At 41.4% G+C, this 22,374-nt stretch overlaps 1 protein-coding gene across 6 annotated transcripts in view; it reads right to left on the bottom strand.

Annotated features, from left to right (window-relative positions):
• Positions 1-22,171, bottom strand: part of SCEL (sciellin) — a 314,001-nt gene extending 291,830 nt beyond the window's left edge. For 3 of the 6 annotated variants that reach the window (XM_033948694.1, XM_033948696.1, XM_033948691.1), the window contains exon 1: positions 22,018-22,171. The gene's annotated coding sequence lies outside the window, so the exon portion shown is untranslated. The remainder of the gene's footprint in view (positions 1-22,017) is intronic. The other 3 variants (XM_033948695.1, XM_033948690.1, XM_033948692.1) reach the window with 2 other exon arrangements.
• Positions 22,172-22,374: the final 203 nt, after the last annotated feature.

Here is a 22,374-nt window from a genome sequence, read left to right on the forward strand (position 1 = left end):
AGTACGACTAAGTCTAAGTTAGCCCATGTCCCGCTCAAATCCCATCCTCACCACTCCTCCTAAAATGTACCTTTCAGCTCTGGGTGTACAGCAGCACTGAAAAGGCCTAAGCTGTTTTTAAATACGTCTAAAACCAGTTTCGATTATCGGCAACTTGGATGACCTGTCTTTAAGGTCATCCAAGTGCCGATTTGGGCGGGTTTTTAGACGTATTTGTTTTTTTTTTATTATGAGCCCCTTAGGCTATAAGATTTTGTACTTATACTCTCTGTTGTGTATAACGTATTCTTCTGTTTCTATGAGTGTGTGTAAAAAGCTAAGACAGGAATAAAAAATAATAAGAGCGAAAGAACTTGTGTGTTTTGTCTATGCACAAATATATGAATGAATAAATATCTTTGGGTGTTAAGTAATAGCTGAAATTGGTATAGGACACAAGACAGACCTAGGAGCTTGTTTGAGGTCCACAGATGTTACTTATTTTTCCATTGGTTTTATCCTTTTCAATTGCCTTCATATGGCAGCCCAAGAGATGCTCTGTGCTTACCGGAATAGAAAATAACTCTTAGTATCTGTCCAGCTCCCTCACCAGAATAAATGTCTGTCTCCCTTATTTCTCCTATAGACATTATGATACATCTGAGTAATTCCAATCAATTTTCCTTCATAGTAACTATATGACCGGCATATCTGGCTCACCAGCCATTGTGGAACTTGTGCACATTCTGCTTTGTGTTTATTGCTTATAGTGTTGGTAGGAGGAATGGAAGCACCTTTGCTTCCACTCGATAGTCGGTCCTCTGCTTCTTGATTCATTTTACAGGAACTTACTAGTACAAACAAATAACATGAACTGCAGTCTGGGAAATAAGAGATGCAGAACAGGTGCATGGAATATCCAAGCTGTATCTCCAGATATGGAGGATTCCTTTATCAATATGGAAAATGGGAATCAGTGTTGCCTAATCACTGGTTTTGCTGTCAGAATAATGTTTGTGCTTTGACATGGATCACAGAGCTAAGATTCCATCAAAATGGTGGAACACGTGATACCAGAATGGAAAAATCAACAGAATAAGATGGAGCAGCAGGGTAGAATCAAAAAGGAGGAATGGACAAAGAGATTGAGAAAAAAAAAACAACAGAGAATGCAATACTGTAAATTCTACAAACACATATTGAAAAGGAAAAGCAGAAGATAATTGATGTATAATATGGGCTCTAGTGGAAATAGGAAAAAAAATGGAAATGAAAAAAACAAGCGAAATAAATGGTTGTATATCCAATATTTACTAGTTATAGTTAAAGCATTTAATTAAGGTCACTAAATACTTTGTAAACCATATAATTACCTGATATTACAAAACAGTAATTATGCTTCATTTGATATTCAAAACCTCACACCCACTATCACACATCCTTAAATACAAGGTAGAGTTGAATTAAGCCATTTATAAATTCCCATTAAAAATATATTCATTAAAAATAGACTATAAAGTGGAAGTATGCATATTTTTCTATAGCCCTGAGGATACTTATGCAAGAGGAATCAATGTACCATTAACCAAACTGACATTTTCAAAAAATATTTGGGGTCATGATGTGTACACTTGGAACTGAAAAAAAAAAAACCAAGCCAAAAATATTTTTTGCTGTATCCTCCACAGAACTCGGACGATTCCTATGAAATTTATTGCATCATGTCCTGAATGAAATTGATGTAAAATGTAAATATTTCCCACTGCACCACAATACCTTGTGAAAATGAATTGTGAACTGAATAAAAACACATCAAAAATGTTATGGCATATCTTATAGAAAAATGTAAAGTCAAAAAGTAATGTTTCAATTAAGCAGATGTTCTAAGTGCATTTCCATTGCATGAAGGTATGCCCTCAGCCTTGGCCGCCACTGATCTGTGGCTTTGTCAATGATGCTCTGATTCAGCTCAGCCCAAACAAAGATGAGGCACTATTTAAAGATATCACTGTCTACTACACATGTTCTTGTATCAGCCCCTAGATCTAGTGGTCTGGTGAATTCACAGACCAGAGGTCTGGACCAATGAAGTCTGGGTTCTCCCGATGTAGCAGTTCTACTTTGTCCTTTGCCCAATGTGCTGGAGCATTGTCTTGTTGGAAGATAAAGTAGCCTCCTGAAATGTGACAGATCACTGGCAACAACTTCTGCATCAAGAGGATGTCCCAGTAGTATGTGCTGTTGATCTTAACTTCCATAGAGCTTGCGTTAGTATTTTTCATTTAGTGCGTGGTTTTTGCAGACTAATCTTTTGCGCGTGCTAAAAACGCTAGCGCACCTTAGTAAAAGGAGCCCTTAATGTCATTACACCACAGGCTCAACTAGCCATGATTGTGAGAGTTTGACCTTATATACTTGCAGATCTCCTTTATTTTGCGGGCATGAAAAATACTATTCCAACATAGGAAGAACAATCGTCAAAGTGATCTGAGCTCATGGAAAGCAGTTTACCCATATTGATTGGCCTCCCTGGAAGCAGCTGAAGGCAGACATGTTGTACAACTAGTTTTAGATATATTGAAGAGACTTTCCCAGACAAGTTGTTTAAGGTTAGTGAGGAAAATACAATCAAACTGTATTTTAAACTTTGGGGGTGATTCTACAATTGGGTGCTATCTGTAAAGTTCTCATCCCAACCAACAAAGTTGGCACAGTCTCCGTTGAAGGCTATACACTTAAGTCCAGTGATTTTCCATTTTTTTCATTCCATCGGAAAAATATGGAACAAAAATAGTGGAAAATCGCTGGACTAAGTGTATAGCCCTTGATGGAGACTGCCCCAACTTTATTGGCTGGGCTGAGAAATTTTCAGCAGTCCCTCATATGGCAGAACTTTATACTGTAATGGAATGTGGGTGCCTAGCAGGGCTGGCATTAGGAGTGGGCAAGCAGGGCAATTACCCTGGGCCTCCATGTCACTAGAGGTCCCAATTCTGCCTTTAGCTGAAAGAGGAACAACCTGCAAGCAAGCTCTAGGCCCCATTATGTCTAGCACCAGCTCTGGTGCCTAGATTTCATTATAAAATGCCAGCGTAATACGGTAACTGTGCACCTAACGTTTACAATCTCGCTATTACATCAGCCATAGATCTGGCTAAGTGCAGGCCCCTAAATGTGGCAGGGATACAAGTAACATACAATGTTCTGTTCTACCTCATGTACACCCTGCTTGCAAATATGAGCTACATAAGCTAAGCAGACATTTTCTAAATACTGTAGCACATAGGTATCCTGCTGGCATTTTTGCAGGCAAGTATACACTTTATTTTTATTTATTTATGCAAAGTCTTTTTAGCACACACTGTTTAAGTCTAGGCAGGCAACAATAAAAACATACTACTCAATATTTAAAGTGATTTAATCAGGCAAGAGACGCTCCTTCCCAATTAAGTCACGTGAGTCTGCCCAAGAGATGATATTCAGCGACATTGCCACTGAATTTCACCACTAACTGCCCCTGCATTGTCCAGTTAATGTCAAGGTTGGTTTATGAAGTAGAATTTGGGTGAAGACAGGGACGAACTGATACTTACACCTAGGCACTAGTCTCAGTATTGGCTGGTATCCAGTTAACCTCTGTGTAGCTCCAGAGAGGTTCTGACTGCCCCAATCCTGATCCTTCCCCCCCTTCCCCCAAAGAAATTGCTCCCACCTCAGCCCCATAGGCCTCCCAGCCTCCCTTGTAGTTCCCTAGGGAGGCATATAGGCAGGAACAGCGACCACTCATTCTTGCCCGACATGGCTTTCTCTTCAAAACGTCTGCCGTGACCACTAGCAGCAGCCTCACAGTAGTTCAGTAGTACTGTGAGGCTGCCATGAGAGTTCACAGCAGCCATTTTGAAGAGGCAGCCACTCTGGGCAGGAGCAAGTAGGTATCACTCCTGCCTGTATGCCCTCTAGATCAGTGCTTCAAGGTAGGCCGTCTTATGCAGGCCCTGGCTGAATATCATCCAGGATCCGCATAGCTCCTGGTAGCCAATGCTTTTTCAATTAGCCCCAGAGATTCAATGCCTGTGCCCAAGACATTGAGTATCTGGGGCTAATTCTGATCACTGCAGTCAGCATGTAAAAAACCTCACACTGATCCCTGTGAGCTTAAGAACATAAGCCGAGCTTCTGCTGGGTCAGACCTGAGGTCAATCATGCCCAGCAGTCCGCTCACGCGGTGGCCCATCAGGTCCAGGACCTGTATACTAGCCCTCTATCTATACCCTTCTATCCCCTTTTCCTTCAGAAAATTGTCCAATCCCTTCTTGAAATCCAATACCGTCCGCTCACGCGGCGGCCCATCAGATCCAGGACCTGTATACTAGCCCTCTATCTATACCCTTCTATCCCCTTTTCCTTCAGAAAATTGTCCAATCCCTTCTTGAACTCCAATACCGTACCCTTTCCTATCACTCCCTTTGGAAGCGCGTTCCAGGTGTCCTCCACCCATTGGGTGAAGAACTTCCTAGCACAGGTTCTGAATCTGTTTCCTTTTAATTTTTCGGAATGCCCTCTCGTTCTTGTAGCTGTTGAAAGTTTGAAGAATCTGTCCCTCTCCACTTTCTCTATGTCCTTCGTGATCTTATAAGTCTCTATCATATCCCCTCTAAATCTCCGCTTCTCCAGCGAAAAGAGTCTTTAGGTTTTTCCTGAATGTGGTGTAGTTTGTCTCTTTCCTGATTGCTTCTGGTAGGTCATTCCAGGTGTTTTCACCCAGATAAGTTAGCATAGGGTGGAAAATTTGCTTGTAGTGGAAATATTTTGTGGATGGCAGATTTAATTGAATTCTGTTAAGGATGAGAGGGGCTGCTGAGTTTCCGTACAGAACATAAGCAATGCCTCTGCTGGGTCAGACCTGAGGCCCATCGTGCCCAGCAGTCCGCTCACGCGGCTGCCCAACAGGTCCAGGACCTGTGCAGTAATCCTCTATCTATACCCCTCTATCCTCTTTTCCAGCAGAATCTGGTGTAGGATACATGAGGTTTTGAAAATTATTCGGGATGATATTGGGAGCCAGTGTAGTTGCCTAATGAAGGTTGCGATTGAATTATATTTCTTTAATTTGGAGATTAGTCTAACGGCTGTGTTCTGGATGAGCTGCAGCTTGTGGAAAAGAGTGTGTGTTGATGCCAAGGTAGGAGGAGTTGCAATAGAACGATCAGAGCAAAGTAATGTGGGTGGAAGTATGGTCTTGTGAGACGCAGTTGACGCATGGTGTAGATGGTCTTTTTCCGAAGGTTAGAGATTTGTGGTTCCATTGTGAGAGTGTCATCTAAGATGCAGCTTAGTACCTTGGTGGATTTTTCCATTGTGAGAGTGATGCCTCATGAAAGAGTGAGGTTAGATATGACGATCTGTTGTGCGGTGCAGAAACCAATGGCTTTGGTTGCGTTCAGTTTCAACTTGTTGTTCGTTGCCCATGTTTGAATTTTATCTATATTGTTTGATATTTTTTCAGTAATATTAGGATGGTTATTGGTTATGGGGAGGAGGAGGAGGATGTCATCGGCATAGGATAGTACAGTTTCGTCTTCCATTTTGATGTGTCCCAATGAGCTCCTGAATAAATTGAATAGGATTGGAGATAATGGGGAACCTTGTGGAATGCCACAGAATGCCTTCCAAGGGTTGGAGTATACTTCTTGCTTTTTGACCGTGTATTTGCGATTCTGTAGGAAGTCGGCGAACCATTTCAGTACAGTCCCTGTTATTCCGATTTCTGAGAGTTTGGCTAGGAGTAGTTGGTGGTCCACTGAATCGAAGGCTGCAGAGATATCAAATTGGAGTAATATTTCCTCACGAGATTACAACAGGTAGTCTCATGAGATCATGGGAACTCACAGCACGGCTATGCATGGGGCAGGAGTGTAGGAAGAACGCTCCTGCCATGCGTCACTGCTAGACTACCAGGTAAGGTCCATGCTCCTAGAGTGGCTGCTCGCCTCCTCCGCCTCCGATTACCCCCTTCCGCCTCCGATCACCCTCCTCAGCCTCCAATCGACCCCCTCCTCGTCCCAATCCAAGTCTCGGGGCCGTTTTTTTAATGCGGGCTGCCAACAAGCGATTCTCGGGGGGGGGGGGGACCTGGGGAAAAACCCGCAAATAATCAAAACCACGAAGATCGAAACCGCAAATAGGGAGGGGGAAGTGTAACAGGTTCTTGTTAGTCGAAAGCCTTACTTAAATGGTTAAGTGCTGATATACTGCATATTTACTCTCTCAAAAAGAGCATAAATGCAGGCTCTTGGATTATAGAAATGCTCTTCATATGCATTATATTGGATGGCAAAGAGTATACAGAGAAAAGGCAGGCACACCAATGGAACATTTTTTTGCAAGGCACATTTTAAAGTGAAAGTATACAGTTGTTTTCGCTTTCAAGCAAAAAAAAAAAAAAATCCATGGATTTTGCCCAAAATACAAAGCTTGATTATTGCGTCCATATCAGTATAGCATCTGGATTGACTCAGTCTGTCACTTATGATGAACAATACATTGAAATCCGCAGCTTGGTGTGTCTGACCACACCTTGGTACTGGGTGCAGCTCTGGTTGCCTTGGCTCAAAAGAAGATCTAGCAAAACCAGAACAGGTACAAAGAAGGATGACCCAGGACCAACCCAGAACAAGAATAGGTACAAAAGAGGATGAGCCGTGGCCAACCCTATCATTGAGCAATTCTGTTTTTCACACACGGTCCCACTTTAAAGCCCCTACTGATTTATGCAAATGAGGCTTTACAATGAGAGTCTGCACATGGTTTCATATCCCTTTGGAGACCAAAGCCAAAGGTAGATGGAACAGCTACATGGAGGAAGGATACTATATTCTATATAAGATGCCTAAAACATCTCCACTGATCAGGACGGCACTTAGCATGATTCTATAAAAGTTATACGCATTTATAGAATTGAGCTTAGCCGCTGTGTTTTAACATTTAGGCACACCCATTTAGGCCAAGGAAAACTAGTCCTAAATACCGGCACCTAAATTGGGTGCAGATTGAGCATATTCTATAGTATGCAAAATTTTTAGGCACGTCCATGATCTACCCATGCTCTACCCTTGACCATGCCCTTTTAAAGATTCACAACTAGACATGACACGTACCACTTTATACAATGTGCCAATAAATTCCGCGTGTAATGTCTAATTAGTGCCAATTAGTATCAATTAATGTGTTGATAATTATTATCAGTACTAATATAATTTTTTAAACAATTAGCATGCAACAAGATCAACCATCACTGATACTACCATGCCCTGTCATGCATTCCATACCATGTCATACCTAACACATATTATCATGCTCTGTTATGTACTATATTGCCATGCCAAGTACTATCATGCACTGTCACTGCTGATACTTCCACACTCTTCCAGACATTCCTTGCTATACCACACCTAGCATATATTTTCATTCACAGGTATGTATTGTACTGCCACGGCATGTACTGTCACATTCCTGCCATGCTCATACACGTATTATCTGCCATCTAGTCTGCCCATTAGTTATTCTCATTAATGCCTTGCCTGATATCCTACGGTTTTGTGTGGGGAGGCATCAAGACTGGTCTTCAGGAGTTGTTCATCTGTCTATGATCATGCATTAAAATAATGCGTTGGACATAATGGCAGCTATAACATTTGTGTTGTCTGGGACTTTTGGCAGACTTGACATAACCTGGGAGAATTGCTATTAGTGTTAGACTCTGGTTGGCAGATCACATCCAAGTGATGATCTCATACCATGCTGTCCAGTGAAGAGGAAGAAGAAAACATAGCTGGTGTCAAAGATGTATTTTCTCAATATGTAACAGCAACAAAGGAATATGAAAGTGTGGACTAAAAGTAAAACTGTAGATATGCTCTGATTACATTTCTCCAGCACAAGCTCCCTAGTTTAAAAAAAAAACAAAAACGGGGAGCCACCGCGGGAGTGGACTGCTGGGCACGATGGACCACTGGTCTGACCCAGCAGCGGCAATTTCTTATGTTCTTATGGATGAATTTTAAGAAAATGCTAAAAACTCAGTTATTTGCCAATGCCTTCTTATGCTAAGGTATATTTCAGTTAATAACTGCCTTTTAGAACTCTTTTGACAGCAATGTAGGATTTAAAGTTTGATTGTATTTCTGAATTGATTGAATTTGTGCTCTATTCCTGTTTATAACAGGGACGATTAATGATGTTGTTTAGACATGTCTATGTTATATGTGGTAATCACAGGGAAACAAGATTTTATGTATGTGATATGGAAACCGCATAGTTATATGCGGTATATAAATTTTAAAATAAATAAGTAAATAAAAATACATGATTAAATTAACTTGTCTCTTCTTTGATTTTTCTAGGCCATAGACTAAAGTCCACCTGGTATTGTCCTAGGTTCTAACTGCTGAAGTTGCCATCTAAGCTCACTCACAGAATTTGATCCCAAGTGCCACATGGCCCTTAGATATAAAACAGGTCATGCGGCATTTAGCACACATTAAGGGCTCCTTTTACGAAGGCGCGTTAAGGCCTTAATGCGCGGAATAGTGCATGCTAGCTGCTACTGCCTCCTCTTGAACAGGCGGTAGGTTTTCAGGTAGCGCGCGCTAATCCGGTGCGTACACTAAAAACGCTAGCACACATTTGTAAAAGGAGCCCTAAATATCTGTTAGTAAAGGGCCACTAAGTTTGGAGAAAATATGACTTGGGGGCACAGGGTTATAGAAGAGGTTTTTAAAAACATGAGTTGTGTGGAACAGGTTTCTAGAAAATCATTCTAGATCCTCTTCTGATAGTACTAGGACTACGAGAAGCAAACTGATAGATTTAGAGACTGGTGTACTAAACCAGTGGTTCCCAACCCTGTCCTGGAGGACCACCAGCCAGTCAGCTTTTCAGCTTAGCCCTAATGAATATGCATGAAAGAGATTTGCATTTAATGAAGATGATAAGAATGCAGATCTGCCCCATGCATTTCCATTAGGGCTATCCCAAAAACCCGACTGGCTGTTGGTCCTCCAGGACAGGGTTGGGGACCACTGTACTAAACCACAGAATTTCCTGCAGACTAACAACCTTGTCTGTATGTTACCATGCAAAAGTTCTGGATAGTTGAAAAATATAACTACCTTTCAACTTTGCGAACCCCTCCTCCTTGCAAAACCATCTTTATGTACCAATTATTGCTGAGTTCTTAGGGCTCCTTTTACTAAGCCGCGCTAGCGGTTTTAACCCACGCACCAGATTAGCGCGCGCTATAGTGCGCGCTAGCTGAAAATCTATCGCCTGCTCATAAGGAGGCGGTAGCGGCTAGCGCACATGGCAAATTAGCGTGTACTATTCCACGCGTTAAGGCTCTAGCGCGGCTTTGTAAAAGGAGCCCTTAGTTAATGAGCTGCATTGCATTGCATCCCATTAACTCGGAATTGTAGTAAACTTTCATATGCAGTAGGCTACATGCGGAAAATAAAGCTATTCAAAAGCTTGAAATCCCTACTTTTTCTTCACATTTTAGGCACTGGCTTCAAATTAAGTTTAAGAAATGTAATTCCACAGTCAATGTGAAATTTAATTTCCCAAAGGATAGTGTCAAAATGAATAATATAGTGGGGTTCAGAAAAGGTTTGGACAGTTTCTAGTAGACTGGTCCATTCATAGTAGAATCCCAGTTAACCGGAACACAACCAACTGGCATTCTCAACCAACTGGCAAAAAAAAAAAATCATCTCCCATGCTCCTGACCTGACAACCCCCTCCCTCCCTCTAGCCCTGGCAGAACCTTTCCTCTGCTGCATGAGTTCTGCCGCTGCAGAGGAAAGGCCCTGTTGAGGTTGGCCACAAGCAGCCTATTTACAGTGCTGTCTCTGTTGACTGGCTGCCACTGCTTTGAGAGAGCCGCAGGTGAGGGGGTCCATCAGAGGCTAGACTCATGCAGAGGGAGGGAGGGCAGACCCGTGTGGGAGAGGGAGGTGGACCAAACATGTGTGGGGGAGGAAAGGACATGGATGCTGGACCTGCAGGGTAAAGGGCAGGGGAGGGGAAATAGATGGATGCTGGACTCATAAGTGGGTCGGGGGGAGGAGAGAAGGGGGACAGAGAAAGTGACCCAGACCAGAAAGCAGGGTGTGAAGGGAGAAAGAGATGATGGACCTACAAGTGGGGGTGGAGGGATGATAGAGAGAGGAAGAGAGAGTTTATTGACTGCCATTTAACTAAAATTGCACACTGCATTCACAAAGCTATTTTTTGTCTTTATTTGCTTATATTCACTGTATTTCAATATTAATTTCAAAGTCAATTCAGTTTATGGTATGGTATGGGGTATAGTATCAGTTGGGCCTATTTTTAATAGTAACTCTCAAGCAACTAGAAACTACATTTATCTTACACCTACCAATTCTCATGGGTGCCGGTTAACTGAGAGTCTACTGAAGTTCTATATCATTAACAATCCCAAAATGAGCAGAAAAAGTCAGAACAACCTGTGGTTCTTATTGCCAAAGAATAGTGCACACTGTTTGACAAGAGGGCATACTCTTTAAATACATATTTTTAATTTCTCACATCCCATACAGAATGCTTTAAAAATAAGACTATACAACTACAGGATTCATCAAATAAAGAAATAATAAAAAGGGCACATTCATAATGACATTGCTCCCAACACAAAAATGAAAACTAACTAAAAGAAAACCAAACATGAATAGTGCTGGAAATGATACTTGAAATGTAACAATACAAAAATTATTAACTTCTTGTGTATGGAGTAGATAGTGGGGAGGAGAACTTCCAACTACTAGATGCTTCCAGGTTATCTAGATTGCCCCAACTTTGTTAGTTGAGCTGAGAACTCGTATTTTCAATGAAGGCCAGTCTCCATTGAGGGCTATTGTCCAGTGATTTTCCACTTTTTTCGTTCCATTGGAAAAATATGGAACAAAAAAAAGTGGAAAAATTGCTGGACTAAGGCCCTCTTTTACTAAGGTGTGCTAACCGATTAGCGTGCGCTAAACGCTAACGCATGCATGTTAGCCTATGGATGTGTTAGCGTTTAATGCACCTTATGGTAAAAGAGGAGGCAAGTGTCTAGCCCTCAATGGAGATGACCCCCGACTTTGTTGGTTGGGCCAAGAACTTTTCAGTGGCCCCTCGTAGGCCACTTGCTGGGCTCAGTATGACATCAGTATGCTCAGTATGTCTTAACTCTTCCCCTTGTCCCTCCCCTCCCTGGTTAATCCCCCCTCAAAGTCACTACCCCACACGTAACCTCTCTTCAAAGGATCAACCAAGAATACAGCTCCCTAAACTGTAAAGCTCCTGGAGATGTCCAATTATCTTATTTGTTATCTCATTTGTAATATCTCCTGGAAATATCCAATTATCTTATCATATTTGTAATCCAAAATTGTAATCCTCCTGGAAATGTCCAGTTAGCTCTTTTGTAATCCGCCTAGAACTGCAAGGCACAGGCGGAATAGAAGTCACTAATGTAATGTAATGTAATCTCTTGCATTCTTCTGGTATCCCAACCCAAGAGAAGCAATTCAATGTAGTTTTCCATTCAATAGCCAATGTGATCCAGTATAAATGAAGCGATTTCATGTCTTGGTAACCATGAACTCTAGATATCTCAATCTATTGTTTAACTCTTGTGCTGTAACATTTGTGACTAGGATTCATCAACGTGTGCTACTGTCAAGACGGGTTATTTTTACCACAAATTGTGCTATTTTAGCACGGGGTCCTATTTGATCCAATGAGTCCTTGTGCTAAAATAGCACAACTTTGTGGTATAATAACCTGTTAACAATAGCACACATTGATGAATTCACCCCTTATTGTGGGACTATGTATGTTGTCCTTGTAATTCACCAAGAATTTTTAGATTATGTGGAATAGAACAATTGTAATAAATAAGTAAATAATAAAATTGGAAAAAGGAGTACCGGTACATCCTGATAGTATCACAAGAATTATGAACTTGGAGAAACTTGTTTAGTTGCCCAGAGGCAACCCCCAAAGCTGAAGGAAAGAGCAAACAAACGCTGCAGTAAGCATTAGTACGTACTTATTGCAGCTTAAAAGGGCTTACTACAGAGCTTGTTGAGGTATCCTGCAGTATGCTCTGGGTTAGCGTGTGTACACTACGTGTTAAAAAATTATTTTTATTTTTACTATGTAGGAGGTATGTCTGGAGCAGAGTGTGGGTATATCTGCAGTAATCATTGCAGCTGCATTGCTGTGTACTAAATAATTAGCACATGATTAGCATGTCAGCCCTTACCACGTATAAAATAGATAGCGGTATGGGCTTATGCTAATTTTTAATGGCCACATGCTTAAAACATAGAAACGTGATGGCAGGTAAAGGCCAAATGGCCCATCCCAGTCTGCCCATCCTTTCTCTTAAGAGATCCCACGTGCTATTTTCGGCCACTATTAAAATGGCTTTAGTGTGCAGAAAAGATCCACGTAAGGGTGTGCTAAGGCCACTTCTAAATGCTGCTTTGCAAACGGGTCCCTATAAATGCTACAAGAAAAAGATGAATTAAGTATTATACTATATATGTGGAACAAAGTCTTTAGCAAAGATTTATGCTTTATGCTTCAATACCTCGTTTGATATTTCACCAAAGAAAACACGCACCATATCTTGGGTCTTCAAGGTTAAAAAAAAACCTTCCCTTCCCCCTGGCCCAAAGAGAATCTACGTCAAGACATCATAAATCCCAGTACTGATTATGAGCCTTTCATACTTAGGACAGACCCAAGAGAAGTTTACACAAAGTATGAAACATATCCCTCCTTTTTTGAAGCCGCATTAGGGTCTAATCGCTAGCCGTGGCCGTAAAAGTTCTAACGCTCTTAGAATTCCTCTTAGTAGTTGGAGCTTTTACTACTGTGGCTGGCAATAAAAACCCTAACAAGGCTTCATAAAAGGAGGGGTATGTTTCATACTTTGTATAAACTTCTCTTGGGTCTGTCCTTACTTCATAAAAGGGGTGGGGGGGATAATTAAGGAAAAAAAACAAACAATGCCAAAGAACTGTCAAATAAAATCACCAATAATATCATGTCAAAGTATAAATACTGAATTTAGAAATCATTAATATTAATTGAAATATTGAAAGCAGCAGAAATCATACCTAGATTGAAACCATGGATATTTACACCTGCTGGGAAGCAGATGTAAATAATCACATATAATTAATGCACATACACACATAGGCCCCGCGTATACAAATAGAGCCTAAAAAGTACTGTAGGCACAGAAAAATGCAGCACATGTGTCAATCTTCAGTTAGGTGCCGTTTAAAGAATCACGCCTAGCAGCGTCTAAAATGCATTTAGGTGGTCCCTATTTATGCCTGGATTTTGTTAGACTAAATACCAGTCTAGTTTAGACTAAATTCCTAAGTCTATTTTAGGCACCTACATGGAAAACACACCCAAGAAATGCCCACATTTCACCCTTAACCACACCTAATTTTTGGAAGGCACCTACCCAAAATCGGAAGGTGCCTAGTAATTAATTTTAAGTTAATTTAAATTGTTATTGGTGCCAATTAAGCTAATTGAATAATTAAGTTAGGCACCATATTGGCTAGGCACACCAATTTAGGCGCTTAACTTTAGCTGTCATGCATAGAATCTGACACTCCAAAATATTGTGAAACACACTAAAACCTTTGAAACTTGGCTAAAGTACAAGACACCATTACATATTTTGATTTAATAAATTAGTGATATTTAGATTCAATAAATTAGTGATATTCTGTGAAACTATATGTTTGATTTACAGTGCTGCCTGTGGCGCCTGTCCTAACAAAGCTCCTGTATAACGATAGGAGCGAAACGGAGATCTTCCATCGCCAAGATTATACATTGAAGCTAAGTACTTCTATATTGAATCTCACAATGAGAAAGTACGGTATAGGAAATCACCAAATCATATAAAATAATATATAAAAATTCAGAGAATGTATGGGACCAATGATAGCTCACCTTGTAGTTATTTGCCTTGAAACAAACATCGGGCTTTTAGCTGTGAGCGCTTGAGATCCCTGATACCTCTCTATATTACCTGTTGTGGGTAATGGTGTCTTGCACTTTAGCCAAGTTTCAAAGATTTTAATGCATAGAATCTGAGCCATGCTTTATAAATGTGGGTAAATTGCAACTCTGTCTATGCTCCATCCTGCATCATGCTACACATAGATCCTGTAAAAGTAAGCACCTTTTCTTGTCACTGCTCATACTTCTACATGCATAACTCCTGATGTCATTTTATAAAAAAATTATTACAAGGAAAACGTCCTATTATATTGTGTTCTGTGGTTCGTGTTGACCTACATAGCCCAACGGTCAAGCAATTGAGGCTGAAAGTGTCTAGGTCATGTATGTTTTCCTGTATAGGCCCTCGAGAATGGAATGAGATTCTGATGCATATACGCCAACAGAAAAACCTGAATAATTTTAAGAGATTATTAAAGAGGTATTTATTTTGTAAGATGAAGTCTGAACGCCGAGTGCTCCATGGCATATTTGAGCACTGGTCGCTTATATCAGTGTTTTTCAACCTTTTTTGGGCAAAGGCACACTTGTTTCATGAAAAAAATCACGAGGCACACCACCATAAGAAAATGTTAAAAAATTTAACTCTCTGCCTATATTGACTATATATAAAGTAATTCTCTTGAATAGGAATCAAATAAACACAAAGAAAGTATTTTATAATTACTTTATTATGAAATAAAAATTATAAAATACTTTATTCAGTGCGAAACCTGGGCCTGTTTGGCTGAACACAAAGCTGATATTCTGGCTGGAATCGAAGAAAGACACACACATAGCTCTTCGTCAACAGCTCTCAGTCTCTCTCTGTATTTGGTTTTTATAGCATACAAAAATAGACAAATATACCCTCCATCCTTTTTATTAAACCACAATAGCAGTTTTTAGCGCAGGGAGCTGCGCTGAATGTCCAGCGCTGCTCTTGACGCTCATAGGCTCCCTGCGCTAAAAACCACTATTGCGGTTTAGTAAAAGGTGACCATATTGTAAAATATAGACAGCAGATATAAATTCAGAACTGTGCATAGTAAGTGAAGGGAAGTTTTCATCTCTGGGAATTTACCCAGTTAACTATTAAGTTATTTGGGCAAATTCCTTTGAAAACTGTGGTAATACTGCCTCCACTTTGCTAAATTTAAAATAAAATCATTTTTCCTACCTTGTCTGGTGATTTCTGGTTGCACTTTCTTCTTCTGACTGTGCATCCAATCTTTCTTCCCTTCTATCAGCCTGTATGCTTTCTCTCCTCCACACCTCATTCCCTCCCCCAACTTTTTCTTCCTCTCTCCCTGACCTTTCTTTCTTTTTTTCTGTTTCTCTTCTTTCCTTCTGTTTCCCTGCCTGCCCCCTTTCTTTCTTTCTCCCTGCCGTTCCCCAAGCCACTGCCACTGCCATCGGGGAACAGGACCCACCAATGGATAACAGGCCCCAAAGCCGACGCCGACGCATGCTCTCCCTGACGTCAATTCTACAATCGGAGAGGAAGTTCCGCACAGCCAGGCAGCGATTGGCTGGCCCGAACTTCCTCTCCGACTGTATAATTGACGTCGGGGAGAAGAAGACTTATCGGCTCCATAGATTAGATCGCCAAGACAAAGTGAGTCCTGGGTGATCGACTCACTTTGCCTTGGCGAGCTACTGGCGCCCCTGCCTCGGGCCCCCTGTCAGCTCCGGGCCCGGCGGCCCTGCGGCACACCAGGCAACATCTCGCGGCACACTAGTGTGCCGCGGAACAGCGGTTGAAAAACACTGGCTTATATATTTTCTTACTGCTTGCGATTAGTCTATTGTACATGTACTATTGTTTTTAATACTGTGTATGTATTTGTTGCGACCCACTTTGTACAAAACAGGATACAAATGAATAAACTATAAATGTCCTATAATCTATAACCTAGGATTCCTTTTACTAAGCTGCGCTAGTGGTTTTAGCACATGCTTGGTGCGCGCAGAATTGCCCCGCGCGCTAGACGCCAACGCCATTGAGCTGGCATTAGTTCTAGCCGCGTAGCGCAGGTTTAGCATACGCAGCTTAGTAAAAGGGGCCCCTAGTTGTGATAGTATCAAAGCTTGCATTACTGTTTCTAGCTCAGATCTTGCTAAAGGCAAGGATGATTCATAAGGTGAAGCTTAACAAATATATTCGTTCTGACAAATGAAATTTACACCTTCATATTGGAAGGCCTTTCCTAAACTAGGAACTTGAAATTTTAGGGGAATGATCAGTCTACTTAATGACTCATCTTATCTTATGATAAGAGTCATTAAGTATCTTCACATATCGAGACCAGCACCGAAAACATTTTTGTCGGGTTTTCTGAAGAAGCTGGATGCAAAACACATCAAAACACGCACAGATATGTTGATTTTTTTAATTTATTTATTGTAAACATATATGAATCGCTTAAATCTAAGCAGTGTACAAAACATTTACATCCACAATTTCAAGCACAAACAAACATTATAAAACGCAGCAAACGCGTCAATCTTCCCCACAAAATTTCCTTACTACAAAATTATTTAAATCTAAAACAAAGAATAACCACAGAGTTAGAGAAAGGCGTCCACAAACAACTGTGTTTTTAACAATTTCTTGAAAGATACATGATCTTTGCATAATCTCATTATACCTGGAATTGAATTCCAGAGATTCTTAGCGGCAATTGAGAAAATAGATATTCTAGAACAGTGTTCTTCAACCTTTTTACACCTATGGACCGGCGGAAATAAAATAATTATTTCGTGGACTGGCAAACTACTAAGACTGAAATTTTTTTAAAAAACCATCGCCGCCCCGTCCCCGCGAGCTCGGTCCCACAAACCATCTGATCCCATCCGCACAAGCCTCAAATAGTTATGATTTTATATTGAACATATTTTATTAAAGTATAAAAAGAAACGATATTCTATACAATTGTCATTTTATAAATACAAATAATACAGGGTAAAGATAAACAAAACCCCTGTCTCCACTCCCCTTCACATATATCCCCTCTACTATCAAGAAAACTGAATAAGCCAAATTATTACAGAATGCTACACAAATATCATGTAACAGAATACCACAGTCACACATGACAGGAATGGTGTTAGGGGAGTGGAACTAGGGCAATTGCCCCCTGGTCAGAAAGAGCCCTAAGCCAGCTGGAAGCTAAAGAGACACTGCCTGGACTTTGCACTCCCCAGTTATGTCTAGCAAGATACATATTTCAAATCTGATATATTTGAATCACAAGGTAGAAATAAAATTATTTTTTTCTACCTTTTGTCGTCTCTGGTTTCTGCTTTCATTGCCTTTTCACTCTCTTCCATCCAGCGTCTGCCCTAAGAACATAAGAATTGCCACTGCTGGGTCAGACCAGTGGTCCATCATGCCCAGCAGTCCGCTCACGCGGCGGCCCTCTGGTCTAAGACCAGCACCCTAACTGAGACTAGCCCTACCAGCGCATGTTCCTGTTCAGCAGGAACTTGTCTAACTTTGTCTTGAATCCTTGGAGGGTGTTTTCCCCTATAACAGCCTCTTGAAGAGCGTTCCAGCTTTCTACCACTCTCTGGGTGAAGAAGAACTTCCTTACGTTTGTACGGAATCTATCCCCTTTCAACTTTAGAGAGTGCCCTCTCGTTCTCCCTACCTTGGAGAAGGTGAATAGTGTCTTTCTCTACTAAGTCTATTCCCTTCAGTATCTTGAATGTTTCGATTATGTCCCCTCTTAATCTCCTTTGTTCGAGGGAGAAGAGGCCCAGTTTCTCTAATCTTTCGCTGTACGGCAGCTCCTCCAACCCCTTAACCATCTTAGTCGCTCTTCTCTGGACCCTTTCGAGTAGTACCGTGTCCTTCTTCATGTACGGTGACCAGTGCTGGACGTAGTACTCCAGGTGAGGGCTTACCATGGCCCGGTACAGCGGCATGATAACCTTCTCTGTCTCTTCAGTCCAGCATCTGCCCCTTTCATTCACTGTCTGTCTTTCCCTGCCATCTCTCCTCCTGCCCTCCCCCCCATTTTGGTCTGGCATCCATCATCTTCCTTCTGTTCCCCTCATGGTCTGGCATCTCTGTCTTTCCCTCCCCCCTGTGGTTTTTAGCATCTCTCTCTTCTCATTTCCACCACTCAGATCTGATATCGTTCTCTGCTCTCTCTTCCCTTTTCTTCTCTAGTCTTCCTTCTCTATTTTCTGCCTCCATCTAAATTAAATTCTTTCTTACTATTTAGTCCTGTTTCCCTCTTTTCACTTGTCACCCCTTCCCCTCACCCCTCCATTATCTTACTATTTTCTTCCTCCTTTATTTATCTCCTCCTTCCATCTAGTAAGTGTTCTTTCCCCCACTTCCATTCAGCATCTGCTCTCCCCTCTCAACTGTCATCCATCTGCTTTCTGCTCTCTCTCCCTTCTTCTCACTTCCATCATTTGTCCCCTTCTCTCTCTCATCTCCTCCATTCCATCATCTGCCCCTTCTCTCTCCCCCCCAACTTCCATCATCTGCCCCCCTTCCCCTCACCTTTGCGGGTCACTTTCTTTCCCCTGAGGGTGGCTCATGTCAGAGGGGAAGCTTTGGGCGAGCAGAACCGCTTGCAAGGAACAGTGGAACTTACTTGATGTCGATGCTGGGGCCCGTTGCCGTTTGAAGAAAAAAAAAAAAAAGGGACCTGCAAATTTGAGAGGAAGGGAAACCTCCAGGACAGCTGCTCTTTGCCCTCCTTCAGCGGCCCAAGAGTCTTTAGGCAAGCGGCAGCTGTGTGTGCTTTTAACTTCGGCACAGAGCTGTCCCTAAGCAGTAGTTTAGTGTGGTTTCATGAGGCAGCCTCGGGGCCTTTGCTAGGCCGGCCCACATCGCATCATCGAAGCAGGCCGACCTAGCAAAGGCCCCGAGGCTGTCTCATGAAACCGCGCTAAACTACTGCTTAGGGGCAGCTCTGTGCCGAAGTTAAAAGTACACAGAGCTGCCGCTGCTGGTCGGGAGGTGCGGAGACAAGGCAAGAAACATACGTGGCAGGAGTCCCGGCGAAGGCAGGAGTCCCGGCACAGCGACGGCAACAGGAAGTTGCAAGTCAGCTGACGCCGGCACTTTCGTTGCGGCGGGGACCTGAATCCTTCGCGGACCGGCAGTTGAAGAATTGTGTTCTAGAAGATTTTAAATAGCAAATCCTGTTTTCTTTTAAACTGATGAGCAACATCCCTCCCTGAGATCTCAAACATCTTGCAGGAAAGTGCATTTAAGAAAAAAAATTTGTTTGCTGAAGTTTTGAAAGTGCAGTGATTGAAAAAGGAGAGATATACTACTGCTGGGGCTTTGCTCTAAGTCTGGTCTCTCAAATCCTTTTGAGCACTAATGAACTCCTTACAATGTGTTTGAATATATAAACCACCAGGGACTATATAATATTTGCATTTTAATTTATAAAATAGGACCATTTCTGGACATTTTTATAGGTGCCCTGTTATAAAAATTACCTCTAAACTGAGTAGTTTTATAACAAGGTATCCAGACAAAAAAGGCATTTAGGATTCCTTTTACAAAGCAGAGCTAAAAAGGTGGCCTTAAAATACGATGTCACTTCCTCCCAGTACTGGCGGATCAGAGGCATCCCTGGAATTGTGTGCAGTGTTAGAGAATAAGGGAGATCCATGCCTAATTTAGACATGAAAATTTACATCAGGTTTTACTTGGTGTAAATCCTCATTCTATAAACAGCACCCAAATCTGAGTGTTGTTTATGGAAAAGTGCTCAGCATTAATTTTAATCAATGCCCAAATTTGGGTACCCTTTATAGAATTGAGTCCTTAATCACATAAAAGAAGGCATCATCTTCCTAACTAGATAATTTTTTATGCATTTATATGAGTACATAATGGACCTGATTCTATAAATGGTGCCTAAATTGATAGGTGCCTGCCACATGTCAATCAAATTTAGGTGCTATTTATAGAATACTATGGCAAACAAATGGAGGAAACCTCTGGTACTTAAATACACAGTGCAAACAGATTTCAATTTAACAGGAGCGTTGTAAACACAAGAGGAAATGGTCTCAGAGCTCCTGCGCTTTCAATAAATGTTCATTGAGATAGCTATTGCAGATCAGGTTGTCATTCATCGACCATAACACTCTATAATTCAATATTTTTGTATTTTTTATATACTTGAATTTGAATAAATACTAATAAATATATTATAATAAATATGCACTTATCTTAATGCTGTGTGATAAAGTGCAATAGTGCGATAATTCAGTTCAATGTGTTTATGCCCGACGGGCCCCATTCCTCGAGGGTCCTTGATTGAGCATGCGTTTAGCTAAAGCATTGCTTAACTTTCAAAATGGCGCCAGTTAAGCAATGCGTTTAGCTAAACACATTCTCAATCAAGGACCCCCGAGGAACATGGATTTGAACCCACAAACCTCAGGGTGCTGAGGCTGTAGCTTTAGCCACTGCGCTACACTCTCTCCTAATGTCACCTACTACAATATCAACAATTCATTCTTAGAAAGGGAAAGGGAAACAAATAAACATGAACTTGTTATAAGTCAATCTCCATGCCAGTTTGAAGCTGTTACATGGGAAACCGCTCTTGAAAAGTCACCTGTCAGGGTTTTTAGTGACAGAATACAGTATCCAGTATTCAGCACTTCCTGATAATTCCACTTTTCCCCTGACAAATCAGGCAAAAAGCCTTGGGTGTGTGACTTGATGAACCAGTTCCCAGGCTGTGTGAATTTTTTATGGGCCTATCCGGGTCCAGATGTTTGGGTGTATTAAGGGGCTATGGAGTGTAGAATGAAAACCCAATGAACTGGAAGTTGATTGGCTACCATGCAATTGAGCATTTAGAGATGTAGTTAAGTTCATCGCAAGTGTTAAAGACTATTGTGGGCACCTTGGAGAACAGCTAAAGTCAGAAGCAGTCCCAATGGCTTACATAATTTTGCAGGTACAAATGAACCTCATTCTATGGATTTCTCTGGTTCTCTTATTGATTACTCTTAAACTATCATAAGTTATTTATGCTATAGATCTGAACCCTATCCATTATATCACTTATACAGTATCTTTTTTTTTTTTCTGTTAGGTTTGGCAGAGTCTGTTTGTAGATTGTATTCCCACTAACTAGCCTATAAGAAAAGACCCATAACAGGAAAGGAGCTTCCATGATAAGTTTATAGGTATAGAAAGAATTTACAGTACTTGTCTATTTGTAACAAAGAAAACCACCGAGACTGGTTTCTCAAGGCTTGGGTGGGGATCCTGAGGTTCTGAGAGAGATAACAGCTTTGAAGCTCTAGCTAGCGCAAACCACTTGCCGGGTGGTAAGCCTTATCTTTGTATATGTGCTAGGTCAGTTTAAGAATCAAGGAAAACTAATGGGGAAATATAGAGTGACCCTTTTCTTCTCGGTATTGGTTTATACATGTCAAGTTTTTGAACACTTGGGAAGATTCCTCCAAGACTGATAAATGCATTGTTTTGTTCCACGCTAACCTGCTTCTGTCATAAGGAAATCTCAGCAAAACCTTGTTCATTTTAGCAGGCCACTTAACGTTTCTTTGTCGTTACCCCTAAACAGCCCTGCTGGTGCTGATCGGTGCATTTAATCACTTGTCTTTAAGGCATGAATGTTAGTGTCAAAAGGCTAGAGAAATCTGCCATCGCACCGCAGAGTAATTTGCTTCTTTTGTGAGCTTCTCAGTGGAACATTATGTTGTATTTCTTTTCGTGTATACCCCCTGCAAGCCCAAAAGCTATCAAAGCGTGTACGTTCAGCCCTCGCTGGGTATTTTTCTGTCCCAGAGGCTCACAATCTCTCTTTCCAAAAGCTCCAAGGCAAGCACAACCTCTGTGATTATGGAACCTTATAAATCTAATTCCACATGCACTTTGCACACACTTTAATAGTTGCTTATAGAAATCGTCTTTTTGCTTACCTTAAGTTGTCGACAGCCTGTTCTCTGCAGCTGACAAGTGCAGTGAGGCTCAGGGTGGCCACCTGAGAGGAAGGTGTAGCAGCAACTCTAAGGAGAGCAGTATCGATCGCCCTCAAAGTGCCTACCTTAAAAGCAATCTCTCTCCTTCACATCAGGTGACTCATTCAGGGAGGAGACAGAAGGTGTGGAAAAGGGTGTCACCTCCAAATGCCAATGCAATTCAGATTTCAGTGCTTTTCAAGGTACTCTTGCATTCTTCACATAGCTTAGCTTAGACACTGGTTTCACATGCGTAAAAAAAAAAGTTTTCATGTGGACTCTTTCTGATGGTGGAAATCGGCAATAAATACTCAACAG

Source organism: Geotrypetes seraphini, chromosome 6, assembly GCF_902459505.1.
Source record: "Geotrypetes seraphini chromosome 6, aGeoSer1.1, whole genome shotgun sequence".
NCBI classification, from domain to species: domain Eukaryota; kingdom Metazoa; phylum Chordata; class Amphibia; order Gymnophiona; family Dermophiidae; genus Geotrypetes; species Geotrypetes seraphini.